Raw genomic sequence first — 27,084 nt, 5'->3', positions numbered from 1 at the left:
CTGGTTAATTGGACATAGGAGTTTCAAGGATTTTCCTGCCAAGGCTGTTTCTCAATCCGTATCTTCAGATCCCAGCCTCCTGAGTAAGATTACAGGCATGGGCCACTAGCACCTAGCTCAATCCAGATAAATTTTTAACTTTGCCTTCACTCTCTTATTTTTTCTCTATTCAGTCTATGATCAAGTTCACTGTCTAATGACCTTAGTTATAGCTACTTCTTCCTGAAAAGCATGTGGCTTTATTTTTGTCTTCAGGGCTAAATTAAAACCTTATCATAGAATATAAAGCTTCAAAAATCTAGAACTAAAGGTCATCTTTCTCTTACAACACCAGTACAGCTTTATATACAAGGATTTGTAAAATCCATCCTTCTGTATATGGCCTTTCCTGACTTTTTCAAGCATTGATGACTTTTCCCTTCCAGATCTTATTGATACTATAATGTCATTATTTTATTGAGTCATATAATTGGTTATTGAAGTTTGGCTATCAGCTATGAGGGGGAAAAAAGAACAGATCTAGCTTGTCTTGCTTTCACACCTATCTCTATCTGTGACACATTTTTCCTTTTATCACAGGAATTTTAATAAGTTAGGAAAAATAATTTAAATGAGTAATAGAACATTTCTGAGTTATAGCAGAAATGTGAAGGTTGTTAAAAACAAACATATCTTATTATAAAAATATTTTATGTAACTTTAATATCAATCAACCTTTACTGAATACTGGTTATGTGGTAGTAGGTTATTCATGTTATCTTATTTCATTAAAAAATTTATGTAATGGCGATGTACAAAGGGGTTATAGTTCCATAAACTGGGTATTGAGTACTTTTCTTTTTGAATAGTATGACCCCTTCCCACATTCCTTCCCAGTTTTTCCTCTATTCCTGCCAAATTGTATAGTTCATTTCCCACACAGGGTCTAGTGAGTATCAATGCTGAATTATTACACCCTTTGACTCACCATTTCTATGATTACCCTTCCCCTGCTCAAATCAGATAATCTGGAATACAAGACAAAGGGCATAGAAATACAAAACAGGGACAAAAGAGAATAAACAAATGGGCAAAAAAAGAACTTCAAAGAGTACAATTAAAAACTTCTTATTTCCATTTTTGGAGTTCATTTCAATATGCATCATTTTATATAATATACACATAGCTATTGAGCCCTTGTGATCCTCTCCTAAGAAGATTCTTCTTTGCTCTCACTGTGTAAATATTTAGAGTGCTGTTTAATTATTTAAAGTAATGTTTTAAGATGAGAAGATGGCTAAGTACCACCATTCAACTGTCATCTTATTATACACATGCCTGGGATTCCACTTTATGTCTTCAGAATTCAAATGTGGTGCCTTTATTTTCTAACTCTATAGTAAGTTTTATGGGGCAGGAAATTCTATCCTTTTTTTTTTTTTGGCTATACTAGTGTTTTCCTTTGGTGAATTTCAGTGAAAATTATTGAAGTTACATGGTTGTCAGAAATTATGTGAATATAGAAGTATCATAGGATTAATGGTTTACCATAATTTCTTCTAAAAGCCTTCTAAATTTAGCCTCACTGGTTAAATTTTCAGTGTTGGCTTTCAATATTGAGCTATTTGATTTTTAAAATATACCTTGTTTATAAGGTTGATGTTGAAAATATTTTGAGATAATGTATACTATTTATTCATAGGAATGCTTTGGTTTTCAATTATTCTTTAGCTGTCATCTGAAACCTGGAGGTAGGATAAAGTTTGGGTAAATAGTTTAATATGGTAAAAAGCATTAATATGCTAGACTAAGTCAGTATAGCATATTACATTTTTATAGACTGGTATTTAAATCCTGACATTGTTATTTGAATCATTAGTTTTCTTGTAAAGGAGGGATGTGTTTTCCCAACATTCTGTGAAATGGGCAACAAGGCCAGTGCTCTTATGATGACTGTAGTCCACCTGGAAACAACTTGCTGTATCATGCTACAGGGCACAGGATACCTTGGATGTCTTATAACCTCACTAGCCAGAGAGAAAGGAATGTAGCCTAATTTTCAAGGAAGACTGCTGTCTCATTTTATCAGTGATACATGTGAAATACATTTCCTCATTGGGATTTGGTGAACAAATGGGCTTTACAATTAAAAAAAAATCAATTCTAATGATGTTTTCTGGAATGTATCTTTGCTAGAGTGTATTTATTGTGCTATGACTTGACACCTACTTCCTTGGCTAAATAACAGAGTAAATTTAATGCGTATACTTATTGTTTCTATTATTAATTAAATAGGTTTTAGCTATAAAGGTAACTAAATTCCATTGTTTGAACTATTCTTCATTTGAGACATTTAGCTCAGAGTTTTGTTTTTATGAATGCTGTGTTATTTAAAGTTTTTCCTTGAACTTTACAGTGAATGGAAAAATTAAGCATAAGGGATTGAACTTCAAAGGGAAATATAATTGTAGTCTATGTTGCTGAGATCAAAAGCAGTTGAGAAATGACCTAGGTGGCCATTACAAGTAATTGGAGAAGTTTAATTTCTTATTATTGCATCTGAAAATGAGGACAACATTCTTTAAATATCACATTTATGTAAAAGCTTGTAGAAATCCGATCCACATGTCTTAGGAGCTACTATAGTGAAAAACACTTCATTGTTTTCATGACTTGTGTTCAAAAATAACACTGTTCTCATTTAAGCTTTACTTAGTGAAATATTCAGTGTAGAGAACTTGAAGATGGTGATGTGCCAAAGAACAGAGTTTGATTACAATTAGAGGAAAACATTATATGTTCCACACTTACAAGTTTTGTGAATACATTTGTTTTATTTTTGTATATGCTTGGCAGCTTAAGAATGAATGTCTTTTAGACAAAAGCCTTTTTAGAGGAATGGCTTATTTTGTAGTTCCCACTTTTTAGTAATAGGATCTTCTTGTTTGAAATGGAAATTTCTAATCAGTAGGGATGTATGGATTGTAGGAAGGAAGCTTTCAATTTTTTTTCCCCCACAAAATAAATTGTATTTGATTGGGTTTGTGATATTGGGTTCCTACATTCTTGGACATATGCACATGCTAATTTGAAGAGCCAATAGTAGAGTAGTATGCCAGCATATTTTACTGCTCTTAAGAGTGAGTAACCATATTATAGATTCACTGAGGGATTTAAAGGTATATTTTGATAATTCTTCAGAGTCATTGTTTCATTTCTGGATTCAGAATCAATATTGTGATCCGTGACATTTCTAGATGGACCAGAACTAAAGAACTGTTAAAATTTGTAAGAATGAGTGAATGCATTGTATTCATACGTGCTACCCTACTTTCTTAGGATGCTGAGTCCTGAGAGGATAGTGATAACCGGACCAGCAGGAAAGTCCTAAAGACTCCATCTCCAAAATGCCTGGCAACTAAAGAAAGCTTGGCTGAGGGTATGGATTAAGTGGTAATATAATGAGCACAAAGATGAGCAAAGGGGAGACCTTGAGTTTTTAAGACTTTTATCAGCCCCAAATCAAAAGTCAAATTGCATTGAAACACCTTATGACATGCATCTTGTAGGTAATACTGTAGGCATTACATTTATGTTGTCGATATCTGAACTTTATAAGAGAGAATGGACATGCCACATTGGAAGAACAGCTAGAACCAGAAGCATATGCGTGTCAAAGGTCATGATATAGTTGGGGACAACTGTGCCTAGAAAGAGGCAGTGGAGGGGAGAGATGGCTGATGGGGATGAGGTAAGATTAGAATCCATGAGTAAGAGAGTCTGTGTTGTGAAGAGCACTGGCTTGAGCGTGAGGAACCACTCAAGGTCACAGGATTGAGACACAAGCATAGGTGTATTTTAAAAGTTGCATTTGGTCTTTTACATTCTCTTCTCAATATAGTGTATCTGTTTTCACTGATATCTCAAGTTTATAGTTACTAATTGTCCTTAAAAGAAAACAGCACAGTATATTTGGTGCTATAGACAGAAGATGGACACTTGGCCCCAGTCATTAAAGAACTAATACGCTTGAAACCAACGATCTCTATAGGTGTAATCTGGCATTATTACTGTTGTAAGAGTGAAAGAACTGTTCTAAGTAAGCAATTAAACTCACACTACATAGCACCAGAATACCCTCAAAGTCCAGCTTGTTACCCATGCATTTATTTTTTGTGAATATAATTTTGAATGCGAATTCCAAGCCATTTTATACTTTGATCACTTGCAATGTTGTTGCTGCTTAAATGGACACTACCCTATGGGTAAAGGTTAAAGTGGTTAGGTATTTCTGCACTTTGAATACTATAGCTGGGGGAGACTTTATTTTAGATAACTCTTCCTTTTTTTTCTCCATGGTCAAGAATAAAGTTCCACAGGCATTTAAGAGTAGTTTTTTGATACTAGGCTGTGAAAACAGCACAGTCCAGAACTCCAAGTAAGGTCTGCTTCCAAGACATGGTTGTTAGTTTAACCATAGGCATCCTTTATAATAAGTTACCCTTTTTATTCACTTGGAATAAAAATCCAAGGACCTTCTATGGCCCACAATTCTGAGTGTGCTGGTCTTGTCTACTTCTCCACATTCATTCCTGCTACATTTCTGTCTCTTTACCCCCACATCTCAAGCCTCATTTCACCATCTTATCTCAATAAACTTCCATGGCAGGAAAGTGCTACCTCCTTCCAACTGATCCTTACTTTTCACATGGTGAGATAGGCTTTTGCTCTTGTGGAAAAGTGTTATGTCCTCAGGAAAGACTCCTGCACTTCTTGATCTTTCCACTGGCATCATCTCTTGCTATACTTATATAACTTATAACACGATTTTTTTCCATCTATGATACTTCTTACCATGTATATCTTTACTTGTGGACTTTTTTTTCTTTAAATGTTCATTTATCTTCATGAGCAAATGTGTCAGTTCCATTCTCCATTGAACACCCCACGTCAAGGAGAGACTATGCGCTCAATCAATAAATATTTACTTGTGCTGCAGGAGCAAAGGAGGTACTAGATAAGATGTGAATAATTTGAATTAGAAAGAATTGGTCAATTTTAAATGATTGAAGAACTGAATTAAATGTCTCCAGAGTCGAGTTAGAATTCTGTGGAGAGGCTGCATTACAACAGTCCTGGTCAAAGGATCTTTCTTCCCCGCCCCCCCCCCCCACTTTTTTTTTTCTTTTTCTTTTTTATGCCAGTCTTGGGACTTGAACAGCCTGGGCACTGTTCCTGAGCTTTTTTGGTCAAAGCTACTGCTCTACCACTTGAGGCATAGCTCTCCTTCTGCCTTTTGTTTTAGTTAATTGGAGATAGGATTCTCATGGCCTTTCTTGCCCAGACTGGTTTCCAGCTAGATTTTCAAATCTCAGTCTTGGGAGTAGCTTTTATTACAAGCATGTGCCTCTGGTGCCTGGCTGGTCTAAATCTTTTTCTTTCTTTCTTTCTTTTTTTTTTTTTTGCCAGTCCTGGGGCTTGAACTCAGGGTCTAGAGAGTGTCCCTGAGCTTCTTTTGCTCAAGGCTAACACTCTACCACTTGCCACAATGCCACTTCTGGCTTTTTCTGTTTATGTGGTACTGAGGAATAAACCCAGGGCTTCCTGAATGCTAGGCAAGTTCTCTACCACTAAGACACTTTCCCAGCCCCTGGTCCAAATATCTTTAAGTGAATATGACACTGTATACAACTAGCCATTATGAAAACATGGATAGGCATGTGGACATATACTAAAAGACCTTAAACTAGTAGGTATACATTTATTAATACTTTTCCTAATTAGGAAAGCAAAACAGTTTATTTTAAAGGATATATTTGGGGCTAGATGTGCAGTTTAGGTGAAAGACTGACTAGTAAACATAAGACTCTGGGTCCACCCCTCAAAACCACCAAAAACAGTCTATTTAAACCTGTGTACATTTTTGAGAATTAATAGACCAGAGCTGATTAAAGAAAAATAAGAGAACCTAAATGGCAAGTGGGGAGGAAATTTCTTGAACCAGCTCCTTCTCACACAGCAGCAGAGTTTATTAAACCCAAAGTGATCAAATCATGTTGACTATGTCAGCCACAGGCTGAAAAAGGCACCTGCATTTCATGAATTGATGAGTAATTGTTTTAGTTCTGATTCTAAGTGCCCTGCTGATTGCAGTCGTGTGATGTGGTTGAAAAGCCCTAGGTTTAGAGCTAGAACACCTGGATTGGAATCCTAGCATTACCACTTACCTTGTTCATTAGATGTGGGACAAGTCACTTAACTTCACCGAAGGTGATTGTATTTTTGAAATGGTACCCTGCAGGATTCTTGCATGAATCAGATAATTACAAGACAGCACTTGAAGAATTGGATGTATTACTAAAAAGAACTCTTTGTGTGTGTGCTCATATATGCTTGCATGTACTTGTGTGTGTGTGTGTGTGTGTGTACACATGTCTCTACGTAATGAACTTTGTACAAATGAGAAAGTGATAGCTTACATCCACTAAATATATGTTAAACTAAAATTGTCATAATGCAGGTGTCAAATAGAGTAATGTGAGAATTATAGACAAGAGGATGATATCATTTGACAGGGACATCAGTGAAATATTTACAGAAAATGATTGTTCTTTTGTGGTGCTTGGGAAAATTAGGGACTTGTTCTATCTGCTCATCTGTCTTGTCCCATCCACCTCTCATTGCTCCTTTTTTCTTCTTTTAATACCTCGTTCTTCTTCTTTTTTTTTTTTTTTTTTTGGCCAGTCCTGGGCCTTGGACTCAGGGCCTGAGCACTGTCCCAGGCTTCTTCCCGCTCAAGGCTAGCACTCTGCCACTTGAGCCACAGCGCTGCTTCTGGCCGTTTTCTGTATATGTGGTGCTGGGGAATCGAACCTAAGGCCTCGTGTATCCGAGGCAGGCACTCTTGCCACTAGGCTATATCCCCAGCCCCTCTTTCTTCTTTTCCATGTTTTCTCTTTTTCTTTACTTTCTGCCCATGTGCCCATATTTCTCCACATTTGCGTTTGGATAGCTGTATGATGTTTGGTAAGGAGGAAATTACTTATCTAAGGAATGGATAAATTCAGTTTTGGTAAAAAAAAAACAAAACAAAACCAAAAAACTTCATTTTCTCACCAATCACTTAAAGGACTTTTACAATCAAACTATAATAAAATTGTACTGAAAACAAGGTACAATAAATACATATGTTAACATATTTTGAAATTAGCATTTAACACAAAATAAGCTAAAAGCTTGTAATTATTTTCTACATTGGCCAATGAAAAGCAGTCATGGGCTTCTGTAAAATTAATGTGAGAGTGCTATATATTTCATTATTAACTGAGATCGGGTAAATGGTATTACTATATTTAGAGCAGCATACTTTGGTTCCTAAGAATTTAGAATTTTATATCTCTGCAAGTTAATCAGAAATATAATTAGAGATATAAATTCTGTGCTTTTTACTTCTTAGGAATTCGAATTTTATGTCTTTGTAAATTAATCTGAAAAACAATTAGATAAATAAATTTGACTTTACAAGTAAGGAAGGATTAGGTATAATAGATAAAATGGTCCCAACTACTTCTATAATACCTTCAAAATGTACCATAGAGCAGACCACATTGTATGTATCAGAGCATGTTTGTGAGTCTGCGCCCACATACCTGTGATTGTGTAATGGGAAGATGGGAAGAAAATACAGTGAGTGTATTTCTGGGAAGGATGAAATTATAAGTCTTGTTTTTTGCTTATTTTTTTCTTTTAGAAATTTTCTGTAATGATCACATACCTTATATTAACAATGTTACATTGTTCTATAAGTGATTTTTATGACATTTTTGCCTAAAAATGATTAAGGAAATATATGCCCTTTGAAGTCCAAGGCCGCTATAGCTGTAGCATTCCTTCCCTGTTTTAAAGCAGACATTAGGTACCCAGTGAAATGTTTCACCTTCAATAACTAGAGGTATTTAATTAACATCCAGTAGTGTATGATTGGACCCCCTGATGTGGCATACTTTCACATGAATTATTATAAAGGAACATGCATGTTGGTCACGATGAAATTATCCAGTAAAGTTTTTATAATTAGTAAGCCTATATATAATATAAAATTCTTTTTTACTTATGTTTTTAGGTAGTAGATATTTCAAAATTTACTTTTATAAGGTTCCTCATCTTTTAAAAATCTGTCTTTACTTTGAAGTTAGTATGTTTAGTTGGACATCTTAATTAATGGATTTTATTTCATTACCTTAAGAATCTTAAAGAATTTTTAATGTCTCTTGTCATTAATACTTCTTTTTATTATGTGAAAATTGTAATTCTTTAGAAAGACTAAGTTAAAGCTGAACAAAATGAGTACAAGGAAATGGGCCTTTGGGAGGGGTGGGGAGAGGGGTAAAGAGGAGAAGTGTAGAAGAATGAATGGGTGAAATGAGCAGAATAGAGGGTGTGTGTGTGTGCGTGTGTGTGTGTGTGTGTGTGTGTGTGTGTGTGTTGTTTTTTAAAGGTCTTTCTAAAGGGCACTTGCATAGCATAAATATGAAGCTTTGTAAATCAGGGGACGTGGTCCTCAGCAGTTTTGCAGTGAGTCTCAGCTGACATGTATCTGATGGGTAGGAGCTCATCATCTGAGAGGAGAGTATCTTCTAGTTGGGCATCTTACCACACAATTAGAAATTTCCACCTAAGCAATTCTTCACACCTCCCAACCCTTAGAATTATGTAGCTGTCTCTGAACTGATGTAAACAGCAACTATTTTTGAACAACTAACTGCATCTTAAGGAAAAGTTTGGTAACAAACTTGAAAACCACATAGGAAGCTCTCATCATCACACTGGGTTTCTTGTAGTTTTAATAGGTGAAGAGACCTATCATATTTTATAATAAATATTTTCATGTCAGTTATAGAAGAATATATCTCTCCCATGTGTAACGTTCCTTTCCTCTGACTATGTGGTTTTATCCCTTAGCCCCAAACCACAAAAACAGAGGACAAAAGGATTAGTCATCTATATCTTTCCAAACTAAACTTAACTGATGATTAAAAATTTCAATTTATATTAAGTTTGTTAATGCTTTAAGTAAATTATATAAAATACAATTGAATATACATTGAAAGGTCACATAATTAAGAATTAAGAGGGGCTGGGGATATGGCCTAGTGGTGAGAGAGCTTGCCTCGTATATATGAGGCCCTGGGTTCGATTCCCCAGCACCACATATACAGAAAATGGCTAGAAGTGGCACTGTGGCTCAAGTGGCAGAGTGCTAGCCTTCAGCAAAAAGGAAGCCAGGGACAGTGCTCAGACCCTGAGTCCAAGGCCCAGGACTGGCCAAAAAAAAAACAAAAATAATTAAGAGAGTTTTAAAGATACAGATACATTTCCAGATTCAAGTTTTCTCTAATAGCTTTTGAGAAATAATTTGAAGATTACAGCAGACCTATAGGAAAAAATTTTTCTCAAGAAAAAAATTCAACTAGAAAACTATTATTTCCATTAAATACCAAGTTTCTACACTAACCTCTACTTTTTCTCTTAAGAAGTATTGCCTGCTAGCATGTTTTCTATCATCACCATGGGCACAATCTTCTTTGTGTTTCCAATACAATAAGTGTCCTTCATATTGGGTTTTAGGAGTTGTAAAGACTAGGGGTTCTGTGTTTAGTACCTTTTTAAGTAAAGTGTATTTTAAGTGCTTCAACCTTAATATTACTTTGATCATAGTTTTATTTGGTTGAAAATTAACATACCTGAGTTAATGTCCGAATATTCTAAGATTCAATTGGTGGCCAGATTGATCTTGAAGATAGTGCAACTTCAATGTAGATGGATTGGCTTGATTAGAAAGTAGGGTGCATGTATTAGTGTAAGATGCATGATTTATTTTGTTTCAATGGTTTGATTCCTTCAGATGTATACTCTGCAAAATAGGTAAAAAATAATACTGTAACTTAATTAAATGTAGTATAAATAAAAAGGAAGATAAGCAGGGCACTGGTGACTCAGGCCTCTCGTCTTAGCTACGTAGGAGGCTAAGATCTGAAGACTGCAGTTTGAAGCCAGCCTGGGCAGGAAAGTCCCTGAGCCACTTACCTCCAAAAAGCTAGAAGAGGAGCTGTGGCTGAAGTTGTAGCACTAACCTTGAGAAAAAAAAAAAAATCTCAGAGACAACAGGTAGGCCCTAAGTTCAAGCCCCAGATCAGGCACCAAAAGTAAAAAGTATATGATTCTCTGTTTTAAAAATCATTCTGCTTCCCAAATTACCATGATAACATAACTATATAAGATTTACTAAATGTGAATTCACGTATGAAAAAATTTACTTTATTTACAAAAAATTAAATATATTTGGAAAACATCACTTAGCACTTGCGTGCATTGAACAGATAATGTAAAATCTAGAAACAATATTAAAATGCTATTTATATTTGGAAGGAGATTTATCTTTTGTTGGAAAGTTGTAAGCAAATAATTTATAAAGGTGTCCTCAGTATTTGTGTGTGTGTGTGTGTGTGTGTGTGTGCGCGCGCGCGCACGCGTTGTAGGGCTTGAACTCTAGGCCTGGGCGCTGTCCCTGAGCTCCTCAGCTCAACACTACCACTTGAACCACAGTGCACTTGCAGTTTTCAGGTGGTTAATTGGAGATAAGAGTCTCACAGTCTTTCCTGGGAAGACTGGCTTGGAACTGTGATCCTCTGATCTCAGCCTCCTAAGTTGCCAGGCTTACAGGCTTGAGACACCAGCGCCCAGCTTGTCTTCAGTCTTCTACAGCTGTTTATATACATGAAGTTCCTTCAGCTCTTAATTCCAGTTGTTCAGGCTAAGACTGAGCCAGACCTAGAATATAAGAACTGAAAGTTTTGGTAGTTTCCCTCCCCACCTATCCGTTTTAATGTGAACCTTTGAAAAATTGATTTAAAGACACATATAAAAATGGATGAGCTTTCTTTTCTCAGAATTGATTCATTTATTGTCCAAATGATGTACAGAGGGGTTCAGTTTCATACTAAGGCAGCAAGTACATTTCTTAGAGTTTACAATACCACAGAGAATGTTGAATCCAATAAGACAAAATACTATGTATTACATAGGGAACCATCTAACTAAGGACAATTACTAGAATTTGATCTTTTCCTTCTCAAGTAGTGGATGTTCAAAAAAAAAAAGCCACTTTTTTTCCCATGCCAAGAACTTTGACAAGAGAAATATAAGTTGGTTCGTTCCACTGCTTTGTTTTCTCAGACCCAGGGTGCAAATTTCTGTTGTTCTCATTTTACATTTGCACTTGGTTGGTCACCTCCTTATGTGGGTGGGTGAATACTGATGGAACATACCAGAACTTGAAAGCTGTGTACAAAAGCAGAATGGAACATAATAGCCTCTAGGGTATGCCTAAGGAGGGCGCCAAATAAAAGGTTTCTGCTCACATGGACAGATGTGCTCCAGCAAAACTTCTGTTACTCTGACAGTGTGTCTTAGTTTTCTTTTACATTTTACATATTGCCAAAGCAGAACAATGCCACTGTTGTGCCTTGTTGAACTACAGATGTACCAAGAAGCATTCTAGAATGGCCTCTGGTTCCTCACTGAGGGTCTTCAGATAATTCTATGACCTGAACATATTCTGTCAAAATGACTTTGTTTCTGAAGATACAAATGTTCAAATGTACAGATTTTTATATAACATGATGGCAGTGGTAGCTTTCCTTTGCTTTATGATGTTGACAAAATCCTTCTGGTTTATTTTTCTTTCTTTTGAGTGAAACCAATGTTTTCTTTTTCTCTTGTACTCAGGAGGTGGCAGTTTTTCAACTCCACTTGTTAAATCCTTAGATTAAAAATAAAAGTTATCAACATTGTGCCACAGTAATAATCAGCTAGTCTTGTAAAAGTAAGTTTTTAGTGTCAATACAAATGCAGATAGTAAATCTAAAATAATGAAGAAGACCTTTTTTGTTTGTTTGTTTGTTTATGTGGTGCCAAGGAATTGAACTTAGGACCTCATGCATGCTAGGCATGTACTCTACCACTAAGCCACATTCCTAACCCTAAGAAAACCTTTTTTACATTGTAGGAATCTGAAATCGAATAGCACATTCATTGTAGGTAAGCTTAAATCAGTAACACTGTTCAGTTTGTTAATGTTCCACAAAGTCCAGCTGCCTCATAGAATGTTAAATGCTTGAAAAGTTTCTTGTAGAACTAAAAATGACTTGAAATGTGATTTTTTTCCCCTCCTATTTTCTTATTTTAGAGTTGATTTTGTGCAGAATATTGAGTTTGTGTGCATTTGTGTGTGTGTACGTGTATACTTGCCTCTGTACTTACCAGTTACATTTTAAAGTGATGGTCTTTCTAATCATTCTCACCAGTATGTAAGAGGAGATGATAGAAAATTCCCAGATGGCTGCTAAAATACTAGTTGTGTTGACCTCAGCATAGACATAGAACTGGTGTTGGGAAGAAGAAAAATGATTGTGATTCCATACAAGTTATATTCTGCAGAATTAAGGTCTTAATGTCTTTGCAGCTTTCATTTCCTATAAAGACTGATACTTTCTCAAATAAGGAGGATTAAGTAAGCATCTTACAAAAAGGAAGAAGCAGTATATTGACAACATCTGGCAGGAAGTGTTATTATAAAAGATAAGAGGATCAGCATAGGAGGAAAGGAATGGAGAGGGAGAATCGAATAATTAAATTCCTCAAGTAGTGCCTCAAAAAAATTGTAGGGACTTTCCCATTTAAATTTGTCTTTGAAAAGCTATCTAGGAGGATGGTTTCTGTTAGAGCTGGTTAGGCTTTTTGAGTAAATACCTGGAAAAAGATGAGTTTAAGCAATGTACTTAGTTTAAAACATTTTAGATCTCCTTTAAATGTGACTTCTGATCTCTGTACATCAGGGTCCTCTGCTGCTTCACTGTTCGCTGCCACCTTACCTGTAGTTCCTTGATGAGAAACTGAGTCATTAGCAAGCACATTGGACTAAGACTAGGAGAAATCGCTTATTTTACTAACCAAAGGGGGGATTTTCATTAGGGTCAGCACTGTGAGAGCTCTAGTTCTCAAATGAAGCTTCATCAGAATCCCTTGGCAGGAACAATGGTTATGAAAACACAGCTGAGCTGGAAGCTGCGAAGATATTTCTAACTCGTTCCCAGCTGAAGCTGATATTGCTCTTCCTGGACCCATAGTTTCAGAATTGTCACACTGTTAGGGATGGAGAGACCACTATGGGGCAAAAGCTTGCCAGTCAGTGCATACCGTTGGATAGATATGATGACTATGCGTGCGTCCTAACTACTGCATGCTGTTTTTGACATTAACCCTCACTTTCTGTCCAACTCTTTGAGCCCTACATTTTCTTAATTAACTGACTCAGAACTTAACACTTGGGGAATAATTACATAATTCTGTGATTATTTGCAAAGTTATTTCTTTTGCATTTTCATTTATATATGCTAGTCAGATGATTGTAAAAGTCCTTATGTTTTTACAAAGGAAAAACTTGACCCTGAAATTAGATTCCCAACAACACTACTATTCAATAGCAATTTTGTGAAGAGGGGTGGCATGTGCCAAGGTGATAGAGGAGCTGAAATTCTCTCATGGAGTTTTAACACATTTACAAAGAGGAGGAAAAGAAATTTAGTTCCTGTGAGAAAAAAAACTAGGGGCCATATATGATATTAAGAATGGAGCTGTGTTTTCTTACTTGCAAATGAACCTTTCCTTAACTGTTTCACTGAAGCTAGATTTGTTTGTGTCTAAACTAGAGTCAAGCAATTATACAAGCATTTCTCTCCAAAAGTCATTTAACCCTTAAGTACCTGTGAAATGGGAAATGTTTATGGTTGAATCACAAATCAATCTCTCAGGTTTAAATAGACAAATATAAAGATTCCTGAGCAATGGCTTTAAGTCACTTAAACTAGTTTGACTAGTAATATTAAAGTATTTATGTTCTTACTCTCTGGTAAAAGTATTTGGAAATTCAACTTGTTGAGATATGAAATATTTTTGACAAAATGCCGTTTTAGTCATGTGTGCTATTTTAGTCATGTGTGCTATTAACTATGCTAGTTCAAATTAAAACTTTGCTTTCAACTCTGAGTACAAGAAGAGTGAGGGCTATGTGGTACACATTTTGGGTAGTTCTGCTTAGTGTCTTGCAAGTGATAGGAACCAATAAATATTTATTGAACAAGAAGTAGAGCATTACTATCTTTCCTGTTTAACCTGTTCAAATTTTTATCTCATACAAAAAACAATAAGGTATTTAGTTCTAATAAGTACTTGAATGAGTACATTGTTTTATTCAAAAAATTATTAATAACTGCATTATTTTCTTTCCCTTCTAGGCATATCTTAAAATATGACAAAGTTGTGACATTTCTTGCATGTGACTTTATTACAGCTGGACTTTACTTTTCCTACCTTGTCCATTCTTCTTCCAGGAGCTCTATTGGTATGTGTAAGACTGAATACTGTAACCTTCATGCTAAGGATTACTTGTAGCTAAATGAGAGTTGAAAATAAAAGCATGTGTTGAATTGAAAGTCAAATTTGAAGGATGACATAGAGTATAACCTGACAGGTTTTAATGTTACTCTCAAACAAAGGAAACTGAAAAAAGAAGTATGTGTATTTACCACTCATTATGTTTTATGATGTTCCTGCCAACTTAGCTGAAACTAAGAAGAGGAAAATTATGTGTTTGGGGGCTGGGAATAGGGCATACATGAAACCCTGGGTTCGATTCCTCAGCACCACATATAAAGAGAAAAGCAGAAGTGGTGACATGGCTCAAGTGATAGAGTGCTAACCTTGAGCAAAAAAAAGTTACAGACAGTGCTCAGGCCCTGAGTTCAAGCCCCTAGGACTGGCAAAAAGATTTATGAGGAAAATACATGTCTGTATAAATCTGTGTATTCTATTTATTTTTATTTTTATTTTTTTTGGCCAGTCCTGGGCCTTGGACTCAGGGCTTGAGCACTGTCCCTGGCTTCTTCCTGCTCAAGGCTAGCACTCTGCCACTTGAGCCACAGCGCCACTTCTGGCCGTTTTCTGTATATGTGGTGCTGGGGAATCGAACCTAGGACCTCATGTATCCGAGGCAGGCACTCTTGCCACTAGGCTATATCCCCAGCCCTGTGTATTCTAATAATATACTATTTAAGTCAATCTTGGACAATTTTTTCACATGAAAAGCTTAAATTTAGGTAACTGTAATTCATTTTTACAATAGTTTGATTTAAATATGCTTTCCCATAGATATAATGAAATGGCAACTGGAATTTTTATATTTTATGTATATTTTACACATTGTGAAGATTCCATTGTTAGGCATATAAGGGATACTACTAAAATGTCTTTGAGAAATCTTGACAACTGTAATTGCAAGTCTTTAGGAGATGTGGATAGGAAGATCATGGACTGAAACCAGGGCAAAACTAGGAGATCTATGTGAGAAACAAAGTCAAAGTGGGAGGACTCAGGGCATATCTCAAGTTGCTGAGTGCCTGCTTAGTGAGGTGCAAGTTCAGAGCTCCCTCCCCAGTAACAACAACAACAAAAAGCTTCTCAATGGTACTTGTTTATGTATTGTAATATATGAAAAGTGATTTCTAAAGATTATACATATATGCACCAAATCTGATTTACTCTTTTGTTGATTGTAAATGTATGGCTGATTTCTTTCAATTCTACAAAACTTAGAGAAAAGACCTTTGCTTTGATACATGGGCTAAAAATGAATAGACTCTGATTTCAGCTGATTTTATTTTATATAAAATGGTAACCTTCACAAATACAAATCAGTTGCAGATAACTTACAGTGGTTCACTATTTAAAAGCTCATTTCCCCTTCAAACACTATTTTTAGATAATAAATGCTCTAAAAGTATTTTTAGGGTTTTATTCTTCTCACCTATTAATTATTGACCTGTAAGTCCACATTAAGTAGAAACATGTGTAACAAAATATGATGGAAAGTAAAAGATCAAGAGACAGATTGTGAAAAGAGTAAGATATTTAACAAAGATTGCTCTTCGTTAACCACTGATGGGAGTGGAACTTGATAAGTACTTGTTGGCATTACAATTTAAGGAGTAGCTTTCAAAACTAAAAGTTCACATGACTTTGACCCTGTATTTGAATGCTAAATATCTATCTGGAGAAATCATCATGTATATTGAAAAAAAGTGCAATAATAGCTAAAAATTGAATTGCTAATTGATTGTGATCAGTATGGATTGGTTGTGTCCTCCTCTGATTCATATTTGAAATCCTATCCCCCTCAATGTAATAAAGATAGAAGGGGCTAAGGTAAAATGAAATCATAAAGGTGGGGGACTGGTAAGATAGGCTTGGTGTCCTTATCAGGACATATACCAAAAAAGTGGCACTGTTCTTCTGCATTTGTTCTCATCTCTTTCTTTGCCCACAAGAAGAGATTATGTAATCACACCAGAAAACAATCATCTTCAAGCCAGAAATAGGCCTTCTCATGTTGAAATGGATCCTGGGATTCCATTGTCCACATGTGACAAAATAGCATTGTTCTGAGGCATCCTGTCCCTGGTGTTTTTATGGCAGCTTAAACTGGCTAAGAGACATGAAATGTTTAAATATTTTATGATGGTCATATCATGCAATACGACAGTGACTGAAAGTTATGCTAAAGCTTTATATGGAAAGAATATTTATTATCCTATTTCCTTGTATATGTCTTTATACAAATGCATTATTATATCATGGAAAAGAAATAATTCTTATTCCAGGAGATTCTGACTGCATGAAATGTGTTCAGTTGTCTGAACTACAGTGTATGTAGCATTCCCTCTCCTCTCTAACTCATCCTTGGTAAGTGAAAGAAGGAAATTACAGAGACGTGGTATTAATATTGCTCCCTTCTTGATACATGTTCTCCATACTTTATAACAGTCATATTTTACACTTGACACTTTATTATAAATATATATGAACATACACAAACACACACAGTGTCAATAATAAACATCACTTTGAAGTTACCATCCCTGCCTAGATTTAGGAATAGGTAAGTCATTGACACATTTTTCTCTTAACCAGTATATGGCTTAAATATGTTTGTGTCTTGAGGGAAATTTGAAATTGCTTTTTTTTTTCTTGCTATAACACTGTATTCACTCAGAACAGCATTTTAAATTCTACAGTCTTGATAGGTGTAGTTAGTTGCTGATTACCCATTGCCTCTGCTGTAGAGCAATGTGTTTCAAGTGGTTTTGACTAAAAGCTACCATAAGAAAGATATTTTTATGTCAATTTAGTGTATAAAACATTCACAAATGAAACAGAATTATGATTTCAGAGTTAACTTGTGTGTAGTTTTGAAAAAAAGTGTAGGTAGTTTAACATGCATTATTAACAAAGCCTTAAATAGTAAACATGGCTATGTCTGTTTCACCTCAGCTTTCATAAGTTGGTTACAGTAAGTATAGGGTTAAAGATCGCCAATAGGCAGCACATGAAAAAAATCTATTTAGCCATTTTCCACTGTCAGTATTACTTCCCAAATACCAACTTAGTCTACTTGGAATTCCTTTGTAGGTAATCTATGTTTCTCTAGCTGTTTTTAAGATTTTTTTCTTTTTTCTTCTGGAATTTCACTGTTCTATATGCAAATAGGGTTTACTCTTTTAATTTATCATGCTTGGTATTTGTTGGATGTGAAGATTAATAATTTCTGACAATGCTGAAAAACTTAGTTGCAATGTTCTCTTTTAAGTGTATCTATTCTTGTTCTCCCAAAGAATTGTTTATTTATTGTCAAAGTGATATACAGAGGGGTTACAGTTTCATAGTAAGGCAGTGGGTACATTTCTTGTACAATTTGTTACCTCCTCTTTCCTCCCCTCCTATCCCCCCCTTTCCTTTTCCCTCTCTCCCCATGAGTTGTTCAGTTGGTTTACACCAAATGGTTTTATAAGTATTGCTTTTGGAGTCATTTATCTTTTTATCCTTGTCTCTTGATTTTGATATTCCCTTTCCCTTCCCTACTTCTAATACAAGTATATACAGTATCCAGGTTACTTAGATGAGATACAGTGATAGCACAGGGATAACCACAGGGAGGGGATACAAGAGGATTAACAACAACAACAACAAAGCTACAGTTTCACATGGAATGTTGAAAATAATTACAACAGTGATATAACACTCGTTTCCATAACATGGAGTTCATTTCACTTAGCATCAGCTTATGTGTTCATAAGGGCATAGCTATTGAGCTCTTGTGATCTTCTGCTATGGCTAGCCTAAACCTGTACTATTATTCTTTATGAGGGAAACCATAGAGTCAGTGTTTCTTTGGGTCTGGCTCACTTCACTTAGTATAATTTTTTTTCTTTCCTTACAAATGAGGCAGTTTTTCTTTTTCTTTCCTTACAAATGGGGCAATGTCATTCTTTCTGATAGAGGCATAAAATTCCATTGTATATGTGTACCACATTTCCCTGATCCACTCGTCTAGTGAGGGGCATCTGGGTTGGTTCCATATTTTAGCAATGACAAATTGTGCTGTGATGAACATTGTTGTGCTGGTGGCTTTCTGAGGATTCTCCATACTGCTTTCCAAATTTGCTGAACAAGTTTACATTCCCACCAACAATGTAGTACAGTTCCCTTTTGGCCACATCCCCTCCAACATTTGTTATTGTTAGTTTTCCTGATAATGAACATTCTTACTAGGGTGAGGTGGAATCACAATGTTATTTTTCTTGCATTTCTTTTATGGCCATTGATATAGAGCACTTCTTCATATGTCTCTTGGCCATTCTCATTTCCTCTTCAGAGAAATCTCTTTTTAGGTCTTTAGCCTCTTGTTGAGGGGGCTGTTGGTTCTTTGAGGTTTTGTTTTGGAGGAATTTATGTTTTTTAGTCTTGCATATATTTTAGATATGAAGCCTTTGTTTGTTGCATGGCCAGTAAAGATAAACCCTCAAAAATAAACCCTCAAAAATCAATGGTTTTTCTATATGCCAATGACCCAAAGATGGAGGCTGAAATCAGGAAAGCAACTCCCTTTGCAAAAAGCCTCAAAAAGCATAAAATACCTAGAAATAACCTTAACCAAAGAAGTGAAAGACCTCTATGATGAGAACTTTAGAAACATGAAAATGGAAACTAAGGCATAACTAAGGAAATGGAAAAACCTCCCATGCTCCTGGATTGGGAGGATTAACATTGTCAAAATGGCAATATTGCCAAAGGCTATCTATAGATTCAATGCAATACCCATTAATATCCCAACACCATTTTTTAATGAAATAGGGGAAGCAATCCAGAAATTCATATGGAACAATAAAAGACCCCAAATAGCAAAAACAATCCACAGTAAAAATAACAGTGCTGGAGGAATTTCAATACCAACCTTCAAGCTGTATTACAAAGCTATAGTAATAAAAATAGCTCAGTATTGGCACAAGTGTATCTTTTCTCCTATGCTGATTAGATGTACTGCTGTAGCATTTACTTCTGTACTCCTGTAATTCATATCTCTGAGTTTCACTATATGATTCCTCAGAACAATACCTCATCTATACTTCATATTTATTAATTTATTTTATTCACTTTCTTTTCTTTCAGCAGTGTCCAAAATATAATTTATTATACCCACTTTATTATTTTTTTGGTTGGGCATGGTGCTTGAACTCAGGACCTGGTGCTGTTCTTGAGCTCCTTTGCTCAAGGCTAGCACTCTATCACTTTGATCCACAAAGCCACTTCCAGTTTTCAGGTTGTTAATTGGAGATAGTCTCTCAGACTTTCCTGTGCAGGCTGGCTTTGAACTGTAATTCTCAGATCTCAGCCTCCTGAATAGCCAGGATTACAGGCATGAGCCACCAGTGCCCAGTGCCATTCTATTTTTAATTTAAATTCGTTTTCCATTCTACTTGAAAACTACTTGTCATGCATATGGCTTTTGTTTTCCAGTCCTGGAACTTGAACTCAGGGCCTGAGCACTGTCCCTGGCTTCTTTTTGCTCAAGGCTAGCACTCTACCACTTGAGCCACAGCGCCACTTCTGGCCTTTTCTGTATATGTGGTGTTGAGGAATTGAACCCAGGGCTTCATGTTTATGAGGCTAGCACTTTACCACTAGGACATATTCCCAGCCCCATGTGTATGGTTTTATATTCTTTGATTTGAAAACTTTCTATTTCCTTGGAAAAACAAAATTCAGTTGTTTTCTATTATCAGTTCTAATACTATAATATGCAATGTTTCATGAGATTTGATTCTCTTTTATATTGATTTTGGGACCCCATCATCTTATTACTAGTTGCTTATAAAGGTTTTGTTCTGTTTTCAAGCTCATGTTCTTTAGAACTCTGTGGAAATTATTTTGGTATATACTTTTCAGGTAAGCGGAATTAAGGATGAATGAATTGTGATGTGATCTCACCTTTCTACCTTGTCAGCCATTGCCAAATCGTATGGCGTTGCTGATCTCTTCTAGGTGGTAGGTTTATTTTTCAACATGGTTTCTCTGAATATATAGAGTTCTGCCTTGGCAATACCAGGGCTTGAACTCAGTGCCTCAAATAAATAGTGGATTAACAAATTTTATCAGATATTCACAGAGTAAAAAGTGATTTGAATTCTTGCCAGTTTTCTGTGTTCTGTCCTTTACTTTGATTATACCCTTTGTAGGCTTGTTATAGTCTTGATTCAGAACTTTATTTTTAATTAAAAAAGTTATTTGGCTTTGGTATGTTTGCCATTTAGAGTTCCTTTCATCTCTTTAGATGAAAAATATTTGAGCTCATCATTGATAATTTTAAAGTACAGTTTAAGAATTTTTTTGCTTTTTGCCAGTTTCTGGGGCTTAACTCAGGGCCTGGGCACTGTCCCTGGCTTCTTTTTGCTCAAGGCTAACTAGCCCTCTACCACTTGAGCCACAGCACCACCTCTGTTTTTTTCTATATATGTGGTGCTGAGGAATCAAACCCAGGGCTTCATGCATGTTAGGCAAGCATTCTATGACTAGACCACATTCCCAGTCCTAAGCATTTTTTAAAGCACATTAAAGTTCTTTAAGTTGTTTTCTAATTTATCTCAAGATGATATCACCCTAGTTCTTTGATTTTAGAAGTTGTTTGACCATCTAAATTTATTTTCTAAAAATTCTTACAACACATAATTTTACAGAGAAAAATGTCATAAATGAGAAGTTAGTTGCTATTGGAAAAAAGATATCCACTGAGATTTAAGAGTCAAATTTGGGGTCTATTAACCTTGACAGAATAATTAGAATGCTGTCATTTTTCAAGCAGATGGGAAAATGAATGCTCGGTAGGACATACAGGACACTCAGAATCTCCTGAGGATTATGATTATTTCTAATTCGCAAATTACTATATGCATATTCTTGAAAAAATAAAAACCTTGTGGTAATATGTTTGTATCTAGGGCTCTAAATGGAACCACTCTGTTACTGATTCAGCATGAACCAGGCTTCTTATTGACATTGTTGCAACCTTTTAAATGAATGTAGTTTGAGACTCTGAATTCTTAAATAGTAGGAAATATCTTAGCATTTAGGGAATTGTAAAGTGCTGGCATCTTTGTAATTCATCTTCTGAACCTTGTCATAAAATTTAGATGTTACTACAGTGTTACCATTCTCAAATACACACTCATTTAAAGAAGGTTTGAGTATGAAACTGTAACCTCTCTGTACATCAGTTTTATAATAAAAACTTAAAAAAAAAAGAAGGTTTGAAATACTACATTTCCACATATTAGGCTTTTGGGGGACATCTGATAAATGAAGGATAGTGACATATTACTTAGTATTTAAGGAAGTGGGGAAAACTTAAAAAGAAAAAATAATTTTTGTCTTTTCTTATTTTTTATTTATTTTTTTTTTGGCCAGTCCTGGGCCTTGGACTCAGGGCCTGAGCACTGTCCCTGGCTTCTTCCTGCTCAAGGCTAGCACTCTGCCACTTGAGCCACAGCGCCACTTCTGGCCGTTTTCTGTATATGTGGTGCTGGGGAATCGAACCTAGGGCCTCGTGTATCCGAGGCAGGCACTCTTGCCACTAGGCTATATCCCCAGCCCATCTTTTCTTATTTTTAATAGCACACTATTACTAGTAAATTAACTTATGTTTAAATTAGCACTTGAATTGTATTTCAGTTGGCTTAAGTAATCAATAAACAAATAGAACGAATACTTCCTTATATGGAATGCTAAGTGTATATGTGTGTGTATGTATATATACACACATACACACACACGTGTGTGTGTCTCTCTGGTACTGGGGCTTGAACTCAGGACCTTGACTTTGTCCCTGATCCTTTCTGTGCTTGAGGCTAGCATTCTACTACTTAAGCCACAGCACCATTTCCAGCTTTTTTGTAGTAGTTTATTAAACAGAAGAGTCTCATAGACATAACTGTCCAAGCTGGCTTTGAACTGAGATCCTCAGATCTCAGTCTCCTGGGAGTAGCTAGGGTTACAGGCATGAGCCACCAATGCCCAGTAAGAATATTTTTATTTAGTGTTATGGAAGCAATAGAAGTTTCAGGTAATGGAGAGAGAAAAAATTATATAAATACATGAATTGAAATGTGATTGTATAAATAAATTGAATTGTTTCTTTAGTTAGCTTCCATGAAGAAGTCCTTGGCCATACACAACTCTTTTGGAGCTGACATTTGTTATCCTGGGTCTCTTATTGTATTCAGTCATGCCAAACAACTTGTATGATTTACATTGGCAAATTTCCAGTATCCAGTGCTTGAGATTTGCTACTTAAACCTTTGTTTTCATTTGTTCTCCATTTTGTTTCAATGGAAACACTATGCAATGTGAGATTTGGTGTCATGGCATTCCTGTTTTGTTACTTGTCTTCTGATTTGCCTGTTAAGTACATGTGAAGAGGAAAAGATGTGGAATTCATTCTCCCAGTAGAAAAGAAGTAATTGAAGCCACTGTGTCGCCTTGATATTTCCCAGAAAGTGAACCTGCCTGGGACAGCTGAGATTTTTCTATTTATTGTGACTGAGACGCACAGCTTTTGATTAGTGAACCTGGGTGAACTCTCTCAATCAGCCCAAGTATGTACAGGCATGCATGATGAATGGGGTGAAAGTGATGAAGTATGTGAAAGGCTGATGAAGGTATGGCCTTTGGTGATTCTAGGAATGCTGATGTGTCAGTGTACTGCCACCGATTTCACTTCGTTGCTCCATTTGCTTCATTGAACAGTGCTGGGGATATTCTTAGAGTCCCTGTGTCCTACACAGGAAGAGCAAAGCATCTCTGATGTCCTTCATTGTGCTGATCAGATAATGCACAACAGTTAACTGAATGCTTTGAAACTGGACCACCTAGTATTTTGCATACTTGGTGAGCTAAGACTAGAACTTTTCTTACAATATCTTGTATGTATTCTCTTGATATTTTGTAGTGTTAGACCCATGGGCTATGGCATCTCTTTGTCATCAGCTTGGTGGTTTGTTCTAACATCAGATAAATTGCAAGGAGTTATATAAAGAGGAATTATATTGTAAGAGAAAGAAGTGCTGGTGTTCTGTTTGTCTCTTGACTTCTGTGCCAAAGAATTTGATGAGGCCCATGTTTGACTACTAATTTAACCTTAATTTTTAGGTAGAAGTTCTTTTGAAAACAGAGAAAATGCTCCTGTGGTCAGAAACTCTTGAATGATCTGTGTTTTCTTAAATAGAATGTCATTAGTGCAAACTGTTAGAAAAAGAAGCTTTAGAGACTTATATCAATCAGTGTACTGAGTTATTTTACTCATTAATATTAGTGAAGCAAAAACGTCTTGATCTGCTTTTCATCCTTGGTCACCAAAGTAAATAAAAAGCAGAAAAATACTTCAAGCCTAACTTTCCATATGATTTGGCTATTTATAAGTTCTGTAAGGATGTATTATGAGGTAGCCATCTCTCCCTACCAACTCCTATATCCATCTATTGGCTTTATCCAATGTGTTTGATATAATAGACTATTTGTATACTAGTAGAATGTTAGGGGAATAGACCTGAAGTAAACTAATCTCTTAAAATGAATGGTAAGCAGTGTATCAAACCAGATTCTGATTTAAATTTTTTCGTATGTTTTTATTCTAAAATTAACTTAAAAATTTGTACTTAGTTACTAGTTTCCTATTACTGTCAAACTACAGTTAACTTTGATATTTAAATATTTTACACATTATATAGTTTCAAAGGCCTACCAACATGTCATATTAATACATGCACACATTGCAACACAATACTCATTATCAACTGACCAACTTACTGATCTCAACAGACAGACCACATGGTTCTAGCATTTGATTCTTTTTATATGGGTAAATTTGATTGATGTAGCAATTTAAATATGAAATCACTACAAGTACCATAGTGTGATACAAGGAGAGCCATTAGAAAAAAAAGTGGCAATGTCATTTTACAGTGTTTAGCACTTTTAGTATCTGTTTCATTCTTTTAGCCTTCCTATGAATTTTTCTTGAGAAAAACTTCTTGCAATTTCTTAGGATTTCTTTCTTTCATCCTTTTTTTGTTGTTGTTGGTGGTGGTGGTAGGGGGGGGATCATGGGACTTGAACTCTGGCCCTGTACCACTTGAGCCACAGCACCACTTCCAGCCTTTCTTCAGACTGCTCTTAAATTCTATTAGTGTGCAATGCTCTTCAATTTTTATTATTGCCACCATGAAAAATACTATGTATACATACATACATACATATATAATTTATGTGTGTATGTGTGTACACACATATTTGCCTATGTTAACATACATATATGTGGGAATCTAGTTAAGGCTTATTACAACTTCCTGGGATACACATAAATTTCTTGTTTTTGTATTTAAGTATCTGATAATTATCTGTTACCCTTTGTCCAATATTGTAAATAGCCTTATTAAAAGTAATTTTCATATAGCTTCCAGTTACAAAGATGAGAAAACACGAAGCAAAAAATATGACTTGATATTTAATTATCAAAAAAATATCTGTATACCCAATAAGCTGCTTGAAGCGGTGGATTTCTAGGAATTAGCATATTCCCCAAGAGGCTGAGGAAGTGTGCCTTTGGTCTAAGCCTTTGTGTGTTCTACACAAATGCAATGCTCCAGAGTGTCTTATTTCTTAATTATAGAAGTACCTCTAATTATTTCATCTTACATGTTAACTTGTTTTAAAAGATAACCAACTCAGCTAAAATTTATGCAACTGAGATTTTCAGTATTTGTTGTCACTGACAAAGTATACTGAAAGGAAATCAACCAAAGTCTGATTGGCTGTCTTAATGAACATTAGGCTTGTTGAAGTTCTTCCAATTACTATATTATTATATGGCATTTCTCAGTTGTTTCTATCTATTCCTACCAGATAATTATGTGCTGGAGTTTGTTAGATTATTGAATTTTTATTATAACATCTAGTAATTTAATGAAAATTGTTTTCTACTTTCTGCTCTTGGTTATTATTTTCTGTTGTTAGTTTTACTCAGCCCCCCCACTCCCAACTGTCATCATGGATATGTAATCAGCCACAGGATTTTGTTGAGTATTGCCATGTGCTATGTGTGACTTGGAAGTGTATATTGTTTAAAGAGACTATGAGGACTTATAGAGGATTTAGAAATTGTACCACCATGGAAACCTCCTTAAGAACAAAATCGTAGGAAGATTTGGAGTTAAAATGGAGAACACCTTCAGTTTGAGGAGTTCTCTTGTTGGATGTCATAATTTGGGCAGCATTTTGAATAACAGAAAATGTATCACTGACCAGATGAAGCTCTGATGTGTGAAAGCTGGGACATGAGGTAGGCAGGTCCAGTCATGGGAGACCAAGGGTCCAGCAAACTGCAGTCATCATTTGGTCTTCATTTGGCGCTTTGCTTGCACTGCATGGAATAAATCAGACTAAAGAGCTGGCAATGAACCTTGGTATTGGAACGTCTTATGTACACAAGCTCGGCAATCAAAGGACATGCTGACAACCATAACAAATAACTAAATGAGTGATGAATGAACCTTGGCAAGAAATGAAGAAATAAAAACAGTTTGAGGATATGTTCAATCAAATTTTCCATAACCCTTAAGTGAGTAGTCTTTATGCATGAAGCATGCTGCTAAATGCTGACAAGATATTAGTGAACACAGAGATAACAGGCCCATGTGGGCCCAAGTCTAGCAGTAGAAACCCAGTGACATAAATAAAAAGTATTTTAGTGAATCATCATGTAAATAACTGTGTAATAGTAAGTAGTGATAAATACAAGGTGAGAGAGGAGTTGTATTTACATGGAGATGGGATCAAGCTAGATTTCCAAGGAGGAACATTATGCTGAGGCTCAAAAGGATAGCTGACAGTGGTGGTGCAAGAGACAGGATCAGGGCATTTTCAGCAGGATGAGGAGAATACGCAAAGATTCTGGGGTACATTAGAGTGTGGAAACCTCAAGACCGTAAATGAATCTCAATAAGAATATTTTTTAAAAAGTGGAAGAGAGAAAAAGTGAAGTAAGGGGGTAGATTGGAAGGAATTTTGCAGGAAAGCAACCAAAGAATAAAAGTGAAACCACTGAAGAGTCAACTCTTTCAATGGAATTGGTGTATAGGATAGGTGCTGACTGCTAAGAGCTCAGGGAGTTTCTTTCTAAGTCAATGCAGCAAAGGAGGTGGACTGGTGAGATAAAAGTGTTCAGGATATTTTATACTAAGATTGTAGGTGAGAGAAAGAATTTATCAAAGCTTTTTCAAGGAATGTATCAAAATTTTGTTTATTTTTAAGGTGGAAGGAAGGAAAGTAAAGCTATGAAAATACAGTAATGTTGAAACAAAAAATACAGGTTTTCTCATCAAGATTTAGGAGGACCATAATAGGGTTGCTTCCATCCAGGGTAGAGGAAAAGCACACAATCCACTGAGCATATAATACTGGATAAGTAGCACATCCTCAATGGCTCTCAGATGAGTCAATATTCTTGGGAACAGGACTACATGTTTCCCACACAGAAGACATTTTATAGTTGTATACAAAAAATTATTAGAAAAAAAGGAAGCAGTCTCTTAAGTCATATGTATT

At 35.7% G+C, this 27,084-nt stretch overlaps 1 protein-coding gene across 3 annotated transcripts in view; it reads left to right on the top strand.

Annotated features, from left to right (window-relative positions):
• Positions 1 to 27,084, top strand: part of Pard3b (par-3 family cell polarity regulator beta) — a 993,253-nt gene that overhangs the window by 247,222 nt on the left and 718,947 nt on the right. The gene's annotated exons all lie outside the window — the stretch shown is intronic.

The sequence above is a fragment of the Perognathus longimembris genome, chromosome 4 (genome assembly GCF_023159225.1).
Source record: "Perognathus longimembris pacificus isolate PPM17 chromosome 4, ASM2315922v1, whole genome shotgun sequence".
Classification (NCBI taxonomy): Eukaryota; Metazoa; Chordata; class Mammalia; order Rodentia; family Heteromyidae; genus Perognathus; species Perognathus longimembris.
This window is presented reverse-complemented; position numbering and strand designations above follow the sequence as displayed.